Genomic DNA, 15892 nt, shown 5'->3' on the forward strand with positions numbered 1-15892 from the left:
AAAAAAAGCCTCAGCTGAAGTAAATTACTAGAGGTTCGTTTCTGTCAATCTCTATCAGCTGAGGATGTGTATCCCTACACCTGGAGTCTGCAGCCTCTTTGCTAGGCAAAGATCAGCTACCTTGGCACAATGCTTGGGTGTGCAAACTGAAATTAGAAATGGGGAATAAATTCTAAGCACATGGTTTTCCTTCGCTGTATATGTAAAACAAGTCTGTTATGCTCTACAGTGTGCTTTTTAGTCCTGCTCTTAGGTGTACAGAGTGAGACAACCCAACATCAGGGCAAGTGTGTTTCCACAGTCTTGGTTCACTGACTACCTAAGAGATTTGATTAGGGGGGATTTTATATTTCTGCATCCTGAACACTTACATTTCCTTGTGCAAGAAAACAGAACAAGTGATGAGATAGCGCAGGCACTCGCAATTTGTCTGTGGCACAGGCAGGATATTCCAGAACTAGCAAAGCTAGCAACGCAGCCTCAGTGCCCCACAAACAGGCTGTGAAGTTCAGAAGCAGAGAGCTGATGAAAGAGCTCAAGGAGTAGAGTCCCAAGTGCTACTGATGAGGATCCATGTGGCCCACCTGGACTGCAGCTCCATCTGGCTCTGCCAGAAATCGGTTTGTCCTAATGATCTGAGAACTATAGGAAGTAGTAATTTTCAGGATTCTTGCCAGTAATTCATCTTTTACTTTCTACCTCTTACCAATGCAGGAGAAATGTAATGACACATCACACTCTAATATTTCGTAAATTATATCTAATTTCTGCGGAACAATTTTATAACTCAAGAGTTTCTTAGTAACATTTCCCAAAAACTCTCAAGTATCACTATTTTATCCAGACCACATAATAATATGATGGCAGAACGTTCTGTAAACCTACACATATATGTATGTCTGTGTCTTGCACTGCCAAGCCGTGTAGCTGTTGGGCAAAGTTTGGCAGACAGAGGGCTCTGGGATTAGTTGCAAAAGGATATCTGCATATAGCTCTGTATTTATAGAAAGAAGAAAAGTGCCACTGGATTTTACCTTTGGAAAAAAAAAAAAGGTATAAAAATCTTGATATAAGCTGAGAAATTTAAACATTTTTCTCTCAAGTTAAAAGTCAGATTAGAGTTTGATTTCTAGTCATACAGACTATGTTCATACTTATAATGACCTTTTTGTGCACATGCTCAGATTGTTTCTAAGGATAGACCGTGCCTGTGTATGCTGCCTGGATTTGTGAAGTCTGAATTTGAACAAGAATTATTTTATTTCCCTATTCAGTTATCCCCAGGCTGATTTTCAGTGCTCAGTGATATATCTGCCTTGCTCCAGGCTAAAGGTAACCTGAAATGCAGTGGGCAGTCTGGGTTTGACTGCATAAGATACACACATAGTCACCTCCTCTCAAGAGGAAAAACAAGAAAAAAGGAGTGCAATTAGGGAGATATACCACAGGTACAGCAAAGTAAGGTAAATTATGATGTTGAAATTCAGAGTCTACTGAATCATGATCACACCTGAACTGCATTAAAGTCAGTTTGCCTTATGTGACCAAAAACTCCAGAACTCTGCTGAACAATTCCTGCAGGGCTCTGTAGCTTTATTCCAAGTCCTCTTGAGAGTCAGCAATTTCATTTGTTACAAAAATAAAATATTTTAAACCAATATATATAATTGTATCATTTGAGTAAATTGTCCCAGAACTCAAAAACCATTCCTGATTGCTAGTGCTCCTTAGTGAAGTAAATCTTTATTCAGGAATCACTTTTTTTTTCCTCTTAAAAGTTACCGGTTTCTGCCATTTAATCACTATTCACTCAAAAATCCCTTCTCTCCCCTATTTTATTTTTCCTTTCCACTTTCCAATTGCTTCAAAACACTGAAAGGTATGTCATCTCCATCTTTGCTTCTAAAGGATCTTGTGGACTTCTTATTAACTCCACTGAATTATACTTCTCAATATTACCAAGGCCTCCTTACCTCAATCATGTCCTTATTAGCACACAGGCATATCTCTCACCTTTCTTTTCTTTTAACTTCTGGCTTTACATGCTCATTTGTTTCCTACGGTCTGAAATACTTTTCCTCATCTTGTCTCACTTTTCAAATCATTAGTTTATTTCAAAACCTTGACCCTTTCTATAAAAGGTCTTACTGAAAAACACCTCAGCTTCAAGGTATTTCAGGGGTTTCACCAGAACTAAATAATTGAATGAGAAATGGATAATTTATTTTCATTCCCAAAATATCAAGCACCTGGAATGTAAAGCTAGTCACTATATGACAGTTGCATATTAAATGATGCTTTACATTCAACACGGCCCAAGGGCTGAGATGCAACCATGACATTCTATTGAACCATTTCCCAGTTTAACCTGAAATCTTGGAGGTGCATACTCTGCTATTCACTTTTATCTTAACATTTCTGAGTTGAAAGTTAAAAAGGAGATTTTTTATACCCTTACTCAAGATGATGATAATCCTTACTTTATTAAATATCTCCAAGCCCAGTTCTAGAGCAAATTTTGGACACAAACAGAATAATGAGAGTGGAATTTAACTATCAGCTATTTACAAGCGCATTTCAAATACAGTTTATAAATGAGACAGGAAAAAAAGGAAACTATAACTGTCTAGCAGATAGATGAGGGAGGTATATACTTCTGCATATTCTAGAACATTAATAGCAATAACATTTCTTGTCTAGCTCATCTTGGAAGCCAGTCAGTCATAACCTCACATTATACTCGATCTCTCAAGAATTAAGACTGCATTTTCAGAAATGTTTCAACTGCACACCTGAGGAGCACACTAAGCTTCTGCTACTGAGAATTTGTAACTAAAATTTTAAGTTCTCAGTTTTAAAGATCATTCTATTCTGACTGCCTGAGCAAGAGCTAAGAATCCAAAAGGATTCTGGGAAGCTGATGCATAGGTTTGTTTGGTTTGGTTTGTGAGGATTTTTTACTTTTTAGAAAAGAAAGACATTTCAGGAAAACTATAAGCCCCGTGCTAAAACATGAAACAACGAAAAGCACTAAAAATAAAAAAGCACTGCAGCAACTATTTTGATATCCACACCGATACACACTCAGCTTTACAGCATAAGGTCCAATTTTTTTTATCAGCATCTCAACTTTTCTCAACTTATTTCACAAATTATATCATTATTCCCAGGCCAAATCCTGTAAGGTTTTGTTACTCCCATGGCACTTGTTCAGAGCAGCAGGTGTTCAGAGGAATAAAAATACATCTGTGTGTAGGCCAGCACCCATCAAATACAAAGTCTACTTTTTTAATCCCTAGGATCAGTTTCCAAGTGCTCTATAAATGTCATGAAGAGAATACAGTTGTTTCAGATCCAACAGAGTAGGTGTGAGCCACCTGAGGCCAATATAGAGACACAGGAATTTCCCTCTACACAGGCAACAGGCTGCTTTGATGAGCATGCTTTCAGCCAGCCAACTAGCAAATTTGACTCTAAAGGCAGTATCCAAATGCTGTTATTTGATAAGCCAGGATTAACAAAAAATGAGAGGAAACCACCAATGCGAGCACAAGGAGGATATGTCATTTCTCTGAATCCATGAGCTGGATGTGCCCGTGTAAGACCACAACTACAGCAAATAAAGGGCAGACAGTAGACGAAATGTTTTCATGGTAGCAAAATGATTCAGGAGAATCTCACATTGAAATTTGAGAATGAATACAGTTGTGGACCAAAACCGAAGATATAGTCACACAAAAGGGCTGTGGAACAGAGAAAGGAGTTGGAAATTACAGCAGTTCTTCATTTACAACAGATTAATGCAGTCAACATCTTCATATTAAATTACTGAGTTTGCAGGGAAAAAATTAGAACACTACATATGCTTTAATATCCAGAATTAAATTAAATACTTCATCTTCTGTTTCTTTAGGGCCTGTGCTTTTAATTTGTACAGTGGTTTCTAAATCTGCCTAGCCATTCGTGTTGGAGGGTGCAATTGCTTACTAAGAGCCCACTCAAACTGAGAGAATTCAAGTTTCCTGCTCCCATAGACCTCTGCAAGCTTTCTATTACCATCCAAAATGGAATATCCATAATTATTTCTAATTTTAATACCATATAAGTTCTCTGTCATGTGAAACTGTAGACAAGCAAGATATGAGCCCCAGCTCAAGAGAGTATTTCAAAACACACTCGGTTAATAAAAAAGTGACTCAGCGAGTATACAAAAAAAGAAAATCAAAAACAGAACTTTTTTCTTTTTAGTCAATTTTCTGATTCAGAAACAGAAAAAAAAAAACCACCAATGTAAAGTATTATTAATATCTTCAGTATTTTAAACACGCCCAAAAACTTGTATTATTTTTTGCAGACATCTGCTTCATTTGTGTACTCAAATCAGAAGTGAATTCTGTGGGAATTTATGTCAGAATATCCTCAACTCATCATTTATCTCAGATTTCTGATTTTACACGAGAATATGCAATCGGCACAAACAATCCAGTACACAAATATGGAAAAGTGTAGTTCACATCAGATAATTATAGAACAATTATTTAGGAAATATACTGCAAAGCATTTTCCAACCAAAAAAAAGCCAACGATCAACCAACCTTTCCAATTTAGTGAGTCAGTGTGAGGGAAGAACCACCTTTTCAGTTCCCCTGATCAGTGTCAAGAAGCCTATTGCCTTTGGCAGGATTAGATCAAAACCATACTTGCAAAGGTGTTAATGACAGCAGAGCCCATCCTACCTCTGGACTACTGGCACAGGACAACACCACATTAGCTTCAGCTGCTCTCCCACCTCCGGCTGTGTGGTGCTGCTCTTCCGCTGCAGCTTCCCCCCTTCAGTTGTGCCGCAGCAACTGTTTGTGGGAGCAGAGTGTAAGGCTGATCACTGAAAATAACCTTTTTGGAGAGTTATTTTTAACCTGGATCACTTCAGATCATGTCAGCATGGCCTCATAAACCATTGTGTGTGGGTGGTGATGAACAGTAGTACAGGACAACGAGCTGCCAGCAGCATGTTAGGGGCAAACACAGCGTCCTTTAATCTGGTTTTGTCCCTAAAGGTAGAGTATTGTGAAACTACATCCTTGTCTAACAATTATGTGTAAAATACATGATACAGAGTGAATGCAGATCTTTCTGTCACACTCAATTAGAAAAATGGCATTTCAAAATACTTAAAAGCCATAAAAATACTTTTCCTTTCTGCATCCCTGAAATTGAATATACACACAGAGAAGATATTTTGTAATTTTAGGCAATCATTCTCCTCACTTTATCCTCTCGGTGCAGTTCACTGAATCAGACATCTAAATAATAAGTCAAACACAACTGGGTTTCAGCAGCATTCATGAGAGGAATCTCTCCTAAGACACTCTCTGCATGGCAGCTATCAACAGCAGAAGCACTTCCTTCCAGTGCTAGCAACACAGTAAATTCAAGACCATTTTTCTAATAATAAGCAGGAGTGCCTGAATTAAAGATAAGAGTAAGTAAGATAAGAGTTAGAGCATGCATACATATATACACAGAAAAGAAACCCCTTTTATTTAGGAACAAAGAGGCATAGCTTGTAAAAATAGGAAAGTGAAGCTCTACTTGAGACTTGCTGATGTACATCCACCCACAGAGACTGAAGAAGTGTGCATAAATGTATATGAACTGAACAAACAATGAAGAAGGGAGATAAAACATTTTCCTAAGGAGCTGTCTCCATTACTTGACAGATGAGTGCTATTCCTCTTTCTCAGAAGCAATTCCCTTCCCCAGACTCCTGGGAAATAGATGCCATGAGGAGTTATTTTTAATACAGAGAATTTCATAGGCCAGCAAACAGCAGTTGGGCAAAACTCTCATTCTAGGAGCAGATTTTCTTTCATCTCTTCTATGCATTTTTCAATAGTCATAAGGCCTCTGAGTGTCTGTTTGAAGAATGACAGGCTGCAAAACCAGCAGCAAGAACAAGTAGTTCAAATGGTGTTTCTGTACCCAAACAGAATATCAGTATTAGCTACTATAATTTCAGATTTTACGTTATTTGTGTTGCTTTCACAACTCATCCTCTGAGATTGATATGTGAGTGACATTCCAGCCATCAACGATTTGGGATTTTTTTTAATCCTGATTCATTGCCATGTAGCTAAAAAACTAACAGTATTTCATTTCAGTTAAGCCAATAAATACTGACCACATCTGCTTACTCCTTTTTGTTACTCCTGGTTGGACAAAAGTCTCAAGGCAGTTCAGGAGAGCAGAGTAAGTTCAACATTTCAAATGATAAGTATGCAGAAGAAAGAATAAATACATCCTATGTACTCAGTCCTCTTTTTTCAAGAGCATATTCTCTGCCTTTTTTCTGTTCTCTCTTCACAAGGTCTCACCTTCATGGAGCACAGTTCACTGTTTTTCTTTCCAATCTCTTGGTAACGTCTTGTTACCACAGCAATATCAGACATTAAAAATTGTATGTGCAACCAAATGGGGTTCTGGCAAAATTATATGGTAAATAATGCTAATATTTTCAAAAATTTGTTTGCCTTTGTTTTCATTGCATGCTGTTTAGTCTGCTATCCTTAAAATTAATACATTGAAACCCTTCTGATAATCCATTAAATATTTACCCTTATAGTTTCCAGATTTTATAGATTCACCTATATATGATGTATACAATTATCTATATACTTATATAAGTACATTCAGAGATTTCTTAAATACCCTCACAAAAAAAAGTGATGCATATGTATGCCTTTACATACTCTAATCTGCTGTTACATGTATATCACCTGAAGATCTGTAGATTCATCTTTCATTTCCCTGCCTGCTCCTTAACCCTCTATCATCTGATCTATTCATAGCATATGAAAACTGTCATCTGGATGATGCTTTACCACCACCCTGCCTTCAGCTTTCAGTGCAACAGGTTATCTCACACATTGAGCTGCCTTTTCCACAACTCTTATCTACAGTGGTGTGTGGAAGTCATATTTACAAAATGGAAATCCATGCTTTGTTTCTCACCAGTTCAGGAGCTGGGTTATTTATGTAGTTTCATATGTTTGCTTGTATCTGTGACATTTAGTAAGAATTGTTTACATATATTAGCACAGTAGCTGACTCTAATCCAAAGTAATACAGGCACTGCTTAAAAACTGCTAGTCCAGAACCCCAGGGTTACCTCCAATGGTGGTAGGAAACAACAGATGGTGTCATAAACCAGTAGCAATACTCACGGAGAGAATCACTTTCTTCCTCTGTCAGGTATCGGCCACACTGGGGAGGGATTCCCAAGTTAAGAGAAAGATTGTATTTCCCATTTTCACTGAAGCACATTTGAATAAGACTGTCATATTATAAGTTATCTTCTGTATTAACTGAAGAGACTGCCAAAGGTGATTAGATTACAAATTATCAGATAAACTTGCAGTCCAAAATAAGGTGGTGATGAATATTCCTTGGAAAATATTAGCCGTTAATTCCATTTCAATCATCAAAACTTCTATCTGCCAAGAGTACGCATTCACATCACAACTAGAAAGATTTTCTTTGACAGACTTTACAGAATTGGGCTTTTTTATTGCATTTGAAATATGTGGCAAAACTTAAAAGCATGAGATAAACTACATAAATATTCTATTTTGTTCAACAGCATACAAAACAATCTCAGAAACAGTGATAGTTTCCTAGTGAGAAAACTAGCTAACTCTGCATTACATATATACCTATGAAATCATCCCAGTTTGGATTCTTACTTTCTTATGACAGCTGAACTACAAGATTACAAATAAAATTAAATTGAGAATTTTAATTAAATTAACAGTTGGCCATTGTTAAATATAAACAAATCTTTAACAATGTAGCTAATAATTATTCAAAATGAAAAGAAATTGTTATATCTAAGAATAAAGAACTAAACAGAGAACTTGGCAAATGAGGGATAATGAGGGACAACTGTAGCACAACATATTTTTTGGAGCTGAGGTTCTGAGGAGAGATTGTTTGTTGTTTTTTTTGGGTTTTTTTTTTTTTTTTTTTTTTTTTCACGTGGGCCTCTTTCTTCTGGAAGTGTGGAAAAAAACAGCTACATGTGTCTTTGCATATGCCAGATGTGACAATGAGATCAAATCCCACTTTGGGGAAAGAATTGCTTCACAGAGAGTTTGATTTTAGAAGAGCAAAAACTCAATGTCTCCAAATTCTGCCAGATACCAATAAATGCTGGCATTAGCGTGACATTTCTGTTTGAAAGTTGGAATACAGTATTAATTCTAATAAACAGTCAAATCTACAACCCTCGCTAACAGAGCAGCACTTACTGTCACGAACTTCAGAATGACTCACTTAAAAATGACTATGGGTCTTTTACTGACACTTTCATTTTCTACCTACCAGGGGGAAGGTTTTTTTCCTTATATTTGAGACATATTTCATCACCTTATGCATTATTAAAATCTTCTGATGAAGCAGAGCATTCACAGTGGTAGCTTTAATGCATTTCATCAGTTCAGCTTACAGCATTTGCAAAATGATTAAACATTTCTTCAGAGATGTACCATGAAGTTGAATCGTAAATTTGGACATATATTTCTCGTGTTCTAATAGCTTGTGTTTCAGCAACAGCTTCCCTCAGGAAAACCTGTTTGTTTCTTTTTAAGTAATACGTATGTTTCTATTTATCACAACAGTTTATTCTAAAAACTAAACGTTTCTGCCAGACTGGAGAGTGGCAACAAAATGCCGTTTTCTCTCCTGTCATTAAATAAATAACAATCTGCAAATAAAATTATCCAAATATCTCTGCAATTATACTCTCTCAAATACGCAGAAGAAATGTTCATGTGTGATCTGTTTCTTGGTGGTCTTTTTGAAACTGTTCTCCCTGTTTTTTTCATAAACATACATCACATAGATGCATTTATATTGGCCTTAAGCTCTGCACATGTATCAGACAATTTGTTTTTGGTCTACACTGGCCTTAACCCAGGTCTTGTGGGCCTTACTGAGGTGAAAAAATGTTTATAAAACTGAGGAATGGACCTCCTACTAATGTTCTTTTAAGAAATTGTAGGCATTTGATTCTTTCAAATCAGAAACACTAAAAAAGCATATTTTAAAAAATCCTTCAGCATTGTTTTCTGGAAGACACAACTTGAATTTAGCAAATTAATGTTAATCAAACAGCTCTACTACAAATTAAAAGAGAATGTAAAGTCATCTTCCTTTGTAAAATCTAGAAGAGTTTTATATTCACAAAAAATAAAAAACAATCTCAGCAAGAAACACTTGCAATAAATTCTAAGCAATGCAGCAGCTCTTTGTGTGAAATTGGGTGATATAAACAGAAAATCTGAACATGAAGTTCCATTCTTGGGAAGAAATCTGACAAAGCCACAATGCACTCACCTCATTACAGGGAGATCAACTGCTGCTAATAAAAGCAGATATCTTGGCAAGCCAAATCCATGTAGAAAAATGTGGGACTGCTTGTTACAGACAGCTGAAAAACAAAAAGTAGTTGGCTTTGTGGATGTTTGAGTCCCACAAGTGTTAACTACAGGTTAATGTATTTGCATTAATTGTTAATCTCCTTGCTAGCAATGCTTTGGTTTCCAAACTTATTCAAAGTTGCCAGAGGCTTAGGGCTGGCATCAGCTAGAGACCAAGGCTCAGTCAAGAACCATGGTGCTGACACCTGCCCAGAAGGCCACGCTCTCTCTCCATTTACCTTTCAAACATGGCTGATCAAAGCCTTTCTTTCCAATTCCACACTCCAGCACAGAAGCACAGTGGTTTCTCCACCATCAGCACAGTGCTGAAATCACAAACCCCACAGCCTCTGTCTGTGTGGGGACACACAGGAGAAGTTCAGGTTTCGACAGCTTGCTTCCGAAAGAAGAGTGAAGGGATACACAGCAGGGAACATGAAGCCTTCCTCAGGGACTGCTTACTGAGTGGCGTCCTACGTCCTTCACACTGCATCCATATTTTTCTCTCCACTGCACACTTGTTCTCCTTCCATACTCATAGTTACATGCCCCTTTTGACATACATAAATCTTAGGACAATTTTTATGCTCATGCTAATGCTCCACACTTTTGAAAAACAAAGTATTCCTCACCGATTTCATTTTTCCACCTTGAGAAATACTGACTGCTTCCCACACACTGAGTTTTTAAGCAGTACCTGGATTACTTTGGATTAGAGTCAGCTACTGGGCTAATATGTGTAAACAATTCTTCCTAAACATCACAAGATACAAGCAAACGTATGAAACTACAGAAACAGATGAAGAACTTCAACTTTAATCAGAAGTGAGCTGTTCAGAAAACAAAACTGTAAAGAGATATTCTGCAAAGTAAGCTTAAATCCAGTGAGAAGAATCACATTTTCTGCCTTTCACTAAAAGTAGTATCTATAATTGAAAATCCAAGTATGTCGAGATCAGATGATTCATTTCAGAAAAAAAACAGCTTGAACTGAAATTGACAATTTCAAAATAAAATTAGATATTTTCAACTCAAAATTCTGTTTATTTTTTCATTAAATATTTGGTGTGAAAAAAAATAATTTGGGACCAAATGCAAATAAAATAATTCAAATTTTATTTCAAGTATGAACCAAGAATCCACCATTTGTTCTAACTGTAATACATTGATGTCAGAATTGTTACTCTAAAAAGAAATTACACACCTCATCGTAGCCTCAGGTCATAATATATAGAAATAAATGTGTAATTCAGAGATTGCAAATACTGATCGAACTTGAGGTAGTGAAAAAAGAACTTCAAATCCCACACCACATCCACATTTGAAGAATTAACTGGTCCTCCTGCCAAGCTGGAAGACACAAGAAAATATTTCCTCTCTTTTGATATCATGATCTGAATAAGATTCTAAGAGCCAACATAGACAACAGTGTCAAAAGGGAAATAAATCTCAATGAAACCAGAAGGAATTAAAACAAAAATCTGAGAACAAAGCGTACAAAGTTTAAGGCCTTGAAATACTTCTTTAAAGGGTACGGGTTGAAAACACATGGAGGTAAACACTGTCATAACCCACATAAAAATTAAGATATTCCCCAAATGTTCTGAAGTAAGCAGTCAGATTGTAGTCTGATGTACATTTAATTCCTGAGGCAAAGTGTTACGGTAACACTTGTCTCTAAGAACCTCCCTAATTTCTGCAGTGCTTTTTATCTCCAGATACTTTATATTTCTTTCAAACTATTAATAGCTGACAGGAAAAAAAAAAAGTTTTCACTTTTTGTGAAAATGAAAATATGTATTCATCATTCAGTCCTTCTTTTATCAAATAAAAGAGGCACTGTTTATTCTACCCTTCGGTCTCTGATTTTTTGGAGGAGAAAGTATTTCCTCTCTTTTGATTTTATGATCTGAATGAGTTTGTAAGACCCACTTACCAAGAGAGAATACAGTGTTAAAAGAAGGAGATAGAAGCCCTTGAAAACAGCAGGGATTAACCCAGACATCTCTGGTGGCTTACGGCTACCACTCACTCAAACGAGTTTTAAAGAAATGAATTCTTTACTCCAACACCATACTGAATACTCTTCATACAAGAAATCATTCACTTAGTTGACCAAAAGTGGCATGAGTAGAAGCCAGTCTATCGTTTTCCTTTTCTTTGCAAAGTTTTGTTCTTTCCAAAGGAAGTCGGAGAGTCCGACCTTGCAGCAATGCATACGCTGTGCCACTCAGTCCTCATGTGCCCTTCTCGACAAAGAGCAGCCTCACAGACAGCAAACCAACGTCTGCTAGCCCAGCACAACACTGATCACAGAGCATACAACCTGGAAAGCCTGTAATATTACCTTAGAGGACCTTAGAATTTATATAGGCTTTCTATCAAACATTCCCCTGAAAAACAATGTTTTGCTGCCAAAAGCAGCCACGTATTTCGGCAACAAAATCAGCCTGTGTCTATTTACAGCTTTAAGATACTACATTTCAAGGAAACCATCTCTCTACACATCCTTGTCAGGTGGTCTCTTTGTGCTTTGTCCTCTCATTTGTGGCTGCCCTGCAGTCACCTGCCCAAGCAGAGTGAGGATGAGATGCAGTTACGGAAGTGACTGTGTTTGTCTCCACATGTGAGATATGGCACATCAGTGCTCTGGCAGGGATTTCCCACAGTAAGAAAATGTATTCACATAACTCTATTGAAGAGAGAAAAGAAAAACCTGAAGCACTAGAAAAGCCATGCGGGAGAAAAATACAGCTTTTGCTAGAGACAAATTGTAATTCAATTCTAAAAAACAGCAGACACTTCTACTTGTTTACTGAATTGTTACCAGAAGTCTGATTAAATATTCTAAACAAAAGGTTCTAATAAGTGTTTTAACCTCTGTTAAAATGTATTAAAACACGTCTTACAGAATTGAAGAGTTCCCTCTTCAGCCAACTTTATGGATGATGAAGTATTATCCCAGTAATAATGTGGGTTTTTTTGTTTGTTTTTTTTTCTCTCAATGAATAAAATATAGCTAACTTAGACTTTCATTAGTTTGCTATACTCAAAATCCCAAAAGAAATATAAAAGAGTTACAAACGATTTTTTATGACTCTGACTCCAGGCAATCCATTAGTGATGCACTTCTGCCTGTCAATATAGCCAGGCATTGTTCAGGTTTGGCAGTGTGTGCCTTTCTGGCACGGCAATAAATGTATGTTACAGAGGTTCCTTGTATGCTACACTACTTACAAATATTCCTTCTTTTTTTTTTTTTTTTTCATTTATCACAGCAATTAAGAGAAAAGGCAACAATTCAAAAGGTAGCAATTCAAATTCTAACCCATTTTCTCAATTCTGCTTCAAATATAAGGGGTTAAAGCGAACAAACTGAATTCACTGTACCTTCATTTTTCTTGATGAGTAAATATCTTTTCCACTTAAGGATCATTACAGACAATGTGTGCCTACATAAGTGTGCACGAAGGAAAGACAAAGAATGCATTTTTTAAGAAAGGCTCCGGAGGGGGTGTGAGCAGTGCCCTGGATTACCCTCAAAATGTGCAGATGACCATTACCAAAGGAAGTGGAAGGAACAGCATGTTCACCAATTGCAGAGCCAGAAATAACAGAAGCCACACGTTCAACAACAGCCATATGACTACAGGCAGGCTCTGACTGGGCACTTCCCATTCAGGATTAACATAACATTTATGTGAAGCAGAAAAATGCATCTCACTTACCCAAAAGCTGTGTATTTCTCTAAGAAGAAATTTCCAAAATGGGAAGCAATACCTCTGGCTTCCTGATTGAACAGACAGACAAACCCCCAGACTAGAAGCACTAGCTGTTGAAGAGGGATTTGAAATGCATGGAGGTATGCCTTGGGTCTGATCCTAAAGATCAGCATCCTCAGCTCACAGCACAAGGAAAAGATCTGACTGGCACTGCACTCCTATTCACAACATCATTGCTGCCCAAAGTGAAACAGAAGAGCGAAAGTGCGGCAGATGGTTGTGAGGCCCAACACTTAAGGATCCTCAGTGTTTGCACACACAAAAAAATGTCTGCAAAATGCTAATCAAATACACCTCTTGGATAACAAAGGTCTTCAAGATATCTCAAGCAACACACATAAGAATGAGACCAGAGTCACTCATTACTCCCAAAACAAACCTCGCAGTTTTATATGTTTTTAAAATTTATGTATGAAATTCATTTAATGTTTTCTATTACTCTTATTTTGTCCCAAAGTGACTACAGTACTAAAATCCACAGGAAAAACCTGCATTTTCACTTTATCTTATAAAGTTGGGTCTCTTCAAAAGATAGAAAAGCACAGAGCAGGGGCTGGGCAGAGGGGAGTTCCAGACTGATCACAGCAAGAGGTGGCTGACTGTTCCTCTGTCCCTGGTGAAAGAAGCCCCAAAAAGAGAGGAACCAGGTGTGAGCCTGGTTCCTCCTCAGAGGGCACTTCAATTACTGCATGAAATTAAATGCCAATATAAAGTATATAAACTGTGAGTAGATGAGGGCTTGCTCCCTACCAGGAACTGCTGGCTAACTGCCCTGCTTGAGCCTTCAAGGAGAGACCTGCATGCCAGGCGAGAGCACTGGAGAACAGCTCTGTGCTGCTTCAAGATATGATTGCAGGCCTTTGCAGCAAGCCCTCCCAGCAGGACTAGGACTGTGCAACTCCAGGCAGAGTGCCCATCTCTGCACCCTGCTGCAGCCCTGTGGGCCTTGGCCTCCTGCTGTCCATGTGTCCATGGGTGTGAATAAAGACTTTCTGACTCCAAAAAGAAGATGCGAAGTTTCTAGAATAGACCAACTCCTCAGCTGTGTCTGGACAGGCGATCTGGGCCAGGAGGCTGCCAAGGAGCACTTCAGCAGCCTGACAGGAAAGCTGACAGTGCCAGTGCTCAGCCCTGCCTCTAGTATCAAACTTCTGCTGTGACAGAGATGCCTCTCTATGCACTGGTCCCACCACCCAGTTATTTTCTTCATCTTGTTGCAACATTTTCATTTTCATGCAGTTTTCCAGTGGACAGGCTTCTATTCAGATTTACTGACAAGTTATTAATTCAGGGAAAAAAAAGTACAAACATGAAAGTAATATAAAGCAGCCTAACTAAGGTGATGGCGTGTATGAACAAATCAAGGCCAAGCAGGTCAGGAGAAAGGGCCCCAGAATGCAGTGTTTGCCAAAAGCCACTGAGGTGCCCCAGAATGGTTGCTCTGCTGAGGCAGTCCATGATCCTGCCACCGGCAGCCACCCCCAGCTGGGCACTCACCTGCACTGTGCCAACATGGCAACGCTTTGCTTTTCCCCTGTCAGCACTCCTGCCAGTGTCTCAGGGACCTTCCCGAGGCAGCACAGCTTGAAACCTCTTTACAGGAAAGACAAAGTGGCTCTGTGGTGCTGCAGGACAGATAGCCTGTGTCACTCAGCACAGGCATCTCCCGTATTCCCCAAGTTAAAAGGAAGCCTCTCCCAGTTCCTCCTGCCTTTCCCTCGCACCAAGTACAATGTGATGCAGCCGCCTGCCCCACGGCCGGGCTCATGCTCCCGCATACCCCCAGCTTCGCTAAGCCTGAGGAGATTATGGTGCAGTGGACGCAGAGGACAGAAGGGGCTGGGGAACAGGTGGCATCGGGAAGGGAACCAGAGGGTCATGAGGTGACCGTCACTGCCCTGTGGATGATGGGCCACCGGCCGTGTGACAAGCATCTTCTCTGAGGTGCCGGTTGGCTTCTCAGAAGATCTTTTAAAAAATAGTAATAATTAAGCAACCCCCCTTCTTTGGAAAGCACCGATCACTGCTGTGCCCGCAGTGAGTACCGCGGGGCTCCCGTCCCGAGGCAGTCTTCGCGGCCCTTGACAGCTCTCTAATACCCACCGAAACAGGGAAAGGCCGACAGAAGGATGGCCAGTCCTGCTGCTCGGATAACGCAGCACGGAGATACCACGCAGGAGGGGGCACGGCAAGAGGGCAGCAACGACCGCGCTTGTGGGACACGGAGCTGGGGGCGGCGGGAGGAGGATCGTGTTCCCACTTCTTTTGAAATAAACTCCGAAAAATGTTTACCACTAACGTACCCGGTCACGCGTCCTATTTCGGTACGCGCAGGATATCCCTGAGCGGATGGCAGACATCTCGCCGATTGCTTTGGAAGCGCAGGAAGAAGCCCACCCGACGCGCGCTCCCACGCGAGCAGCTGCTGCAGAGCCGCGCGGCGCGGCCCGAGGAAGGCTACAGCCGCCGCGCGCCGTCGCAGCACCCGCGCGGAGCCCGCTGCCCGCCGCGTGCCCATTGCTGGGAAGTCTGCAAGCTTACGTCCGTCTGAAGGCTTGTACCTAGGAGCAGCCGTCCCAGCTGATTTAAACAGCGAATGCCGGCAACCAGCAAGGAACGCGATTGCAGGCATTC

This window comes from Centrocercus urophasianus, unplaced genomic scaffold (genome assembly GCF_019232065.1).
Source record: "Centrocercus urophasianus isolate 14NV4802_14NV808 unplaced genomic scaffold, USGS_Curo_1.0 seq_14, whole genome shotgun sequence".
Taxonomy (NCBI): Eukaryota; Metazoa; Chordata; class Aves; order Galliformes; family Phasianidae; genus Centrocercus; species Centrocercus urophasianus.